This window comes from Equus quagga, chromosome 5 (assembly GCF_021613505.1).
Source record: "Equus quagga isolate Etosha38 chromosome 5, UCLA_HA_Equagga_1.0, whole genome shotgun sequence".
NCBI lineage: Eukaryota > Metazoa > Chordata > Mammalia > Perissodactyla > Equidae > Equus > Equus quagga.
In genome coordinates, this window is record NC_060271.1 from 22,138,776 (window position 1) to 22,146,506 (window position 7,731).

Genomic DNA, 7,731 nt, shown 5'->3' on the forward strand with positions numbered 1-7,731 from the left:
ATTTGAGCCTTTTCTCTTTTTTTCTTAGTGAGTCTGGCCATGGGTTTGTCAATTTTGTTTATCTTCTCAATGAACCAGCTGTTTGTGTCATTGATCCTTTCTACCAGTTTTTTTGGTTTCAATATCATTAATTCTACTCTAATTTTTTATTATTTTCCTCCTTCTGCTGACTTTTGGCTTTGTTTGTTCTTCTTTTTCTAATTCTGTTAGGTGTACTTTACCATTGTTAAGATTTCTCGTTTGTTAAAGTCAGCCTGAATTGCAATGAATTTCCCTCTTAGGACCACTTTTGTTGCATCTCATATGAGTTGGTATGGTATATTTTCATTTTCATTTGTCTCCAGTTTTTTTTTATTTCTCCTTTAATTTCTTCAGTGATCCTTGGTTGTTCTGTAGCAAGTTGTTTAGTCTCCACTTGTCTGCCACTTTCCCAGCTTTTTTCTTGTAGTCAATTTCTAGTTTCATAGCATTATGGTTAGAAAAGGTACTTGATATAATTTCACTCTTAAATTTATTGAGGCTTGCCTTGTTTCCCAACATATGGTCTATCCTTGAGAATGTTCCATGTACACTTGAGAAGAATATGTATTCTGTTATTTTTTGGATGGAGTGTTCCATTTATATCTATTAAGTCCATCTGGCCTAGTTTTTTGTTTAAATCCACTATTTCTTTGTTGACTTTCTGTCTGGATGATCTATCCATTGATGTAAGTGTGGTGTTAAGGTCCCCTACTATTATTGTGTTGTTGTTAATATCTCCTTTTAGGTTTGTTAATAGCTGTTTTATGCACTTTAGCTCCTTTGTTGGGTGCATATATATTTATAAGTGTTATGTCTTCTTGGTGGAGTGTCCCTTTTATCATTATATACTGCTCCCCTTTGTCTCTCATTACCTGTTTTGTCTTGAAGTCTACTTTGTGTGATATAAGTATGGCAACACCTGCTTTCTTTTCTTTGTCATTATCTTGGAGTATCATCTTCCATCCCTTGACTCTGAGCCTATGTTTGTCTATAGAGCTGAGATGTGTTTCCTGGAGGCAGCATATTGTTGGGTCTTGATTTTCATCCATCCATCCACTCCAAGTCTTTTGATTGGAGAATTCCATCCATTTACATTTAGAGTGATTATTGATATATGAGGGCTTACTGCTGCCATTTTATTGCTCATTTTCTGGTTTTTCTGCATTTTCCTTCTTTCTTATCCTGTGTATTTCAGATTACCAATTCAGTTTGGTAGTTCTCTATGATGGTTTTCTTAGTTTTCTCTTTATCATTTGTGTCTCTGTTCTGATTATTTGTTTAGTGGTTACTATGAGGTTTGTATACAAAATCTCATAGATGAGATAGTCCATTTTCTGATAGGTTCTTATTTCCTTAGACTAAGCCCATTCCATCCCTTCCTCTTCCCCTTCTAAATTATTATTGTCACAACTTATTCCATCTTGTATTGTGAGTTTGTGGTTAAAATGATGAGATTATATTTATTTTTGATGTTTTCCTTCCCTTTGTCTAATGTTATAATTAAGTGTTTGCTAACCTGTTCTGATAGAGAGCTGCAATGTTCTGATTTTGTCTACCTATGTATCTCCTTGCTCAAGACTTCGTAATTCCTTTCTTTTTCATGTTTCATGGCCTTTCTTAGCATTTCTTGTAGGGAGTGTCTTGTGGCGATGAACTCCCTTAGCTGTTGTTTATCTGGGAAAGTTTTTATTTCTCCATCTGAAGGACATTTTTTTCTGGATAGAGTATTCTTGGCTGAAAGTTTTTGTCTTTCAGAATTTTTTTTGAATATGTCTTACCAGACTCTCCTAGCCTATAACGTTACTGCTGAGAAATCTGCTGAAAGCCTGATAGGGGTTCCTTTGTAAGTTATTTTCTGCCTTGCTGCCCTTGACAGTTTTTCTTTGTCATTGACTTTTGCCAGTTTTACTACTATATGCCTTGGAGAAAGTCTTTTTACATTGATATAATTAGGAGATCTGTTAGCTTCTTTCACTAGTATTTCCTGCCCCTTCCCCAGGTTTGGGAGGTTCTCAGCTATTATTTCTTTGAACAAGCTTCCTACTCCATACTCCTTCCCTTCTCCCTCTCCAATACCTATAATTCTTATTTTGCATTTCTTAATTGAGTCGGATATTTCTCAGAGAATTTCTTCATTTCTTTTTAGTCTTAGTTCTCTTTCCTCTTCTGGCTGCAGCATTTCTATATTTCTGTCCTCTAGGCTGCTGATTCTCTCCTCCATAATATCAGCTCTATTTTTCAGGGTGTCTAGATTTTTCTTTATCTTATCTATTGTGTTTTTCATGTCCAACATTTCTGATTGGTTTTTCTTTATAGTTTCAATCTCTTTGTGAAGAAGTTCCTGATTTCATTGAACTATCTGTATTTTCTTATAACTCGTTGAGTTTTTTTTTTTTTTTTTGAGGAAGATTAGCCCTGAGCTAACTACTGCCAGTCCTCCTCTCTTTTTGCTGAGGAAGCCTGGCCCTGAGCTAACATCTGTGCCCATCTTCCTCTACTTTATATGTGGGACGCCCACCACAGGATGGAGTGCCAAGTGGTGCCATGTCCACACCCGGGATCTGAACCAGCGAACCCCGGGCCGCTAAGAAGCAGAACATGCACACTTAACCGCTGTGCCACTGGGCCGGCCCCTGTGGGGTTTTTTTGAGAGCTATTTTGAATTCTCTGTCATTTAGATTATAAATTTCTGTGTCTTCAGGATTGATTTCTGGGTGCTTGTCATTTTCCTTCTGGTCTGGAGTATTAATATATTTTTTCATACTGTCTGACAGCGTGGATTTGTGCCTCCACATAGTGATAGTATTTGGTTGCAGCTTCCACCTGCTGCCACTGGGTGGGGGTCAGGAGCTGTGTATTCGGAGCCCACTGCAACCCCAGCTCACAGCTGCTGCTTTTCTATCATATGCGTGGATGCTCTGGCTCACTGGCTGGAGTGCCTGGCCAGGAGACGGGTGCTTTCTTTTACCTGCATGATCCCAGGGGCACTCTCACTCTGCCCTCACTATTTGCTCTCCTAGAGTGCTGGCTTGATGAAGACACCCCAGAAATAGCTTAGCCACCTCTATGTGGGGCTTTCCCATGGGCTGTGAGGGAACTTGGGGAGTGAAGGTGATCCCACAGAGGGCTATCCCTCCCCTCTTTCCTCTCAGAGCCATGCACAGTCCCACACCCTAGGTGACTGCCATTGGAGGAGGGAGAGGAGATCCGCTTACCTCCTTTCACTTCCTCTGGGGGTCCAGCACCTCCACCTTCAGACTTATGGCTGTGTGGGTCTCTCAGACATCTTTATTGTTGTCTGAATATCCTCTGTTGGTATATTAATGTCCTTTTCATTGTATCTTAGCAGGGGAGAGTCTAAAGGAAGAGCTCACTCCACTATGATGCTGACATCATCCCCCACACCATAGTTTTTTAAAACAGCAAGACCATAGGAATAGTGTAAGCAGAGGGCAGAGCAGTAGGCTGAGGTCAGATCATGGAAAGCCTTGTAGGCCACGTTAAGGATTTTGATATTTATCATAAGAGCTTTTCCTTGTTGTTTCTTTCTTTTTCTAAAAAAAGATTTCATTTTTCCTTTTCCTCCAAAAGCCCCCCGGTACATAGTTGTGTATTTTTAGTTGTGGGTCCTTCTGGTTGTGGCATGTGGGATGCTGCCTCAGCATGGCTTGATGAGCAGTCCCATGTCTGCACCCAGGATTCGAACTGGCAAAACCCTGGGCCGCTGCAGCAGAGCACGCAAACTTAATGACTCGGCCATGGTGCTGGCCCCAGGAAGAACCTTTTTTAACATTTCTTGTGATGCAGGTCTGCTGGTGATGAATTCTCTCAAGTTCTGTTTGTCTGAAAATATCTTTATTTTGCCTTTATTCTTAAGGATATATTAACTGGATATATTATATATATATTTTTTCTAGGTTGATGGGTTTTCTTTCAGTACTTTAGAGATGTCTTGTCAGTGTGTTCTTGCTTACATTATTATTTTTTTGTTTTTGTTCTTTGACTGATGGCACTTGGGTTTACTAAACTGTGCCTTAGTACAGACATTGGGGCTTGCTCATGGTGCTCTTGACGTATAAAGCCTGGACCTTCTGGCAGTTATTCTTGAGCCATGACACCAGGAAACTGACAGCTAAGTGGATGTTTCACACAAGCTCATTATCTGTCATCTTAAGTAGCCAACATCCACTGCTAGACACAGCAACTTCTTCTTCATCTGGGACTTAATCATGGACTTCATCAACTTTGGCCACCATATTCTCATTGTCAGTCAGTGAGGAAGGGAACTTGTCAGCTTTATTCAGGCCTGGGCCCAGGATTCATGGGATCTGCTTGACCAGAGACTCTGAAGCCTAAAAGGGGTCATACTTTTTGGCCAGCTTCTTGACCAGCTTCTCGACCAGCTTCTCATTCTTGTCAAGTTTCTTCAGTGCCTCAATGCCCATGTGGGGGATATCCACAGCCTTGGCCTCATCACAGTGCTGCTGGTCCCCCAGGGCACACATGGGGAATTTGGGGCAGGGAGTGGACTTAAGCCTGACGGTGCTGGAAAAGCATTTGTCCTTCTGAGGGTCATTGTTCTTCAAGATGATCTGCAGCTCCACTGCTTCCAAAACTTCTGGCGCTGGGCAGGTTCTGGTGCAGGACTTCCAGGGAGATTTGCTGCTGTTGGTGCCTCTTGCTGCAATAAGCAGAAAAGAGTTGCTTGCATTATTTTTGATGAGAAATTAGTTGTCATCTTTTTCTTTGTTCTCCTGTTATAATATGTCTTTCTAGCTGTTTTTAAGCATTTCTCTATCTCTGGTTTTCAGCATCTTCATTATGATGTGTCTTGGGATGGTTTGCTTTGAGTTATTCTGCTTTGGATTTGCTGAAATTGTTGAATCTTTTGGTTTATAGTTCCAACAGATTTTTAAAAGTTTGCCACTACTACTTTTTTCTTTTATTCCAGCAACATTGGATTATAACATATAGCTTTCAGATGTACATCATAATATATTTCAAATTCTGTGTAGATTATATCATGTTCACCACCCCAAAACTAATTATAATCTGTCACCACACATGTGAGCCTCATCACCCCTGTTGCCCTCCCCTGGCCCCCCTTTCCCTCTGGTAACCACCAATCCAATCTCTGCTGCTATGTGTTTGTTTGTCATTGTTTTTATCTTCTACTTATGAGGGAGATCATACTGTATTTGACTTTCTCCCTCTGACTTATTTCACTTAGCCTAATGCTCTCAAGGTCCATCCATGTTGTCACAAATGGCCGGATTTCATCATTTCCTATGGCTGAGTAGCATTCCATAGTGTATAAATAGCACATCTTCTTTATCCATTCGTCCCTTGATGGGCACCTAGGTTGCTTCCAAGTCTTGGCTATTGTGAATAATGCTTCAATGAACATAGGGGTGCATGTATCTTTATGCTTTTGCATTTTCAAGTTCTTTGGATAAATACCCAGCACTGGACTAGCTGGATCACATGGTAGATCTATTCTTAATTTTCTGAGGATACTCCTTACTGCTTTCCATAGTGGCTGCACCAGTTTGCACTCCCACCAGCAGTGTATGAGGGTTCCCTTCTCTCCATATCCTCTCCAACACTTGTTGTTTCCTGTCTTGTTAATTACAGCCATTCTGACTGGAGTGAGGTGATATCTCATTGTAGTTTTGATTTGCATTTCCCTGATAGCTCATGATGTTGAAAATCTTTTCATGTGCCTGTTTGGTCACTACTTCTTGAAATATTTTTCCTGCCCTCTTCCTTTTCTTACACTCCTATTACATATAAGTTAGATTGCTTGACATTATCCCACAGATCACTGAGACTCTGTTCATTTTCCATTAGTTTTGTTTTTCTTTGGGCTTCAGTGAACTTGAAGACATAACAGTATGATTTGCTATGTCTTCAAATTCATTGATCTTTACTTCTGTAATGTCTAATTTTCTATATCCCCAATAAGTGAATTTTTCATTTATTATATTTTTCTAAAAGAAAATATAGTATCTTATGGAAGATATATTTTTCAAGAACTCTAGAAAATTTCTAGAAGTTCCATTAGTTCTATTTTAATATTCATCATGTTATGTTTTCCTTTTTAAATATAGGTGCAAAGGTATAATGCTGTTTTTAACATTATTCTCTGCTAGTTCCATCATCTCTGTCATTCTGTTTTTTTTTTTTTTTAATTAACTGATCTCTCCTGGTATAGGTCATATTTTCCAACCTCTTGTCATGTCTAGTAATTTTTGACTGGATGCTGGACATTGTTGTTTCATGTTGTTGAGCTTCTTCCTTTTAAGAGTATTTAGTTTAGTTTTGGCTGGCAGTTCGATTTTCTAGAGCAAGTCCAGAATGGCCTTTTCTCTAGAGCTAATTCTAGTGTCGCTACTGGATGCCCCAGGTGTTTAACAAGGTTTCTCTATTCTGGATAATCAGAACATAAATGTCTCCCAGCCCTGGATAAGCTCTAGGAACTGTTCATCTTAGAGCTCTCTAATCGTTGCTCTTTTTTTCAGCAATTGTTCTTTGTCTGACCTTGTGGAGTCTCATTCTATACATGCACAGCTCAGTGTTCTGCTGAGGATTCAAAAGGACCTTATGCAGATTTCTTTCTCTGCTTACCTCCCTCCTTTCTAGTACTCTGCTCCACAAATTCCAGCTGCTTCAGCCCCATCAAACTCCTATCTCTGTCTCCTCAATGCAGCAAGACCATCATGCTCTGCTTGGGTCCTCCTTCCTATGCTGTGGATTGGATAATGCCTCCAGGCAGGCAGCTATAGCAATCATAGGGCTCACCTCATTTGTTACTCTTCTTTCACAGATCACAGTCCTGCATAGCCTATTTTCCAATGTGTGTGGACTGAATTGTATCCCCCCAAATTCTTATATTCAAGTCTTAACTCCCAGTACATATCAGAATGTGACTGTATTTGGAGATAGAGTGTTTAAAGAGGTAATTAAGGTTAAAATGAGGTCCTGAGTTTGGGGCTCTAAACCAATATGACTGGTGTCCTTATAAGAAGGGGAAGAGAGACCAAGCCCATGTGAGAACATAGCAAAAAGTCACCATCTGCAGACCAAGGAGAGAGGCCTCAGAAGAAATCAAACCTGCTGACACCTTGATCTTGAACTTCTGGTCTCCAGAACTATGAGAAAATAAGCTTCTGATGTTTTGGCCATCCAGTCTGTGGTATTTATTTTGTTATGGCAGCCACAGCAATCTAATACACAATGTATGAACAACAGTTGTTTAATATACTTTGCGTGGTTTTCTAGTTGTTTACAGCAGAAAGGCAAATCTGGTGCCAGTCCTCTGCCTGAGCTGGGAGCTGGATCCAACAGATTTGTTTTACTAGGGGACAGAACAAGTTGGGAAAAGTTACAAATATTCACACAAACCTTCATTTTACACTGGAAAACATGATGAATTTTGTTTTTAAAAAACAGCTTTATTGAGGCATAATTGATTACAAAAAGCTGCACACATTTAAAGTATAAATTTGATAAGATTTAACATATGTATACACCATAAAATCATCACCATGATCAAGATAATAAACATGGCTGTCATACCCCAAAATTTCCTTGTGCCCTTTAGTAATCCCTGAGTCCTGCCACTCCATAACCCTCCTTTCCCCCTACCAATCTTCAGGCAACCACTGACCTGCTTTGTCATCACTATAGATTAGTTGGCATTTTCCATAA

The 7,731-nt window shown here is 39.8% G+C and overlaps 1 pseudogene; it reads right to left on the bottom strand.

The window, feature by feature from the left end:
* Positions 1–4,055: 4,055 nt before the first annotated feature.
* LOC124239257 (60S ribosomal protein L10a-like) lies at positions 4,056–6,700 on the bottom strand (annotated as a pseudogene).
* Positions 6,701–7,731: the final 1,031 nt, after the last annotated feature.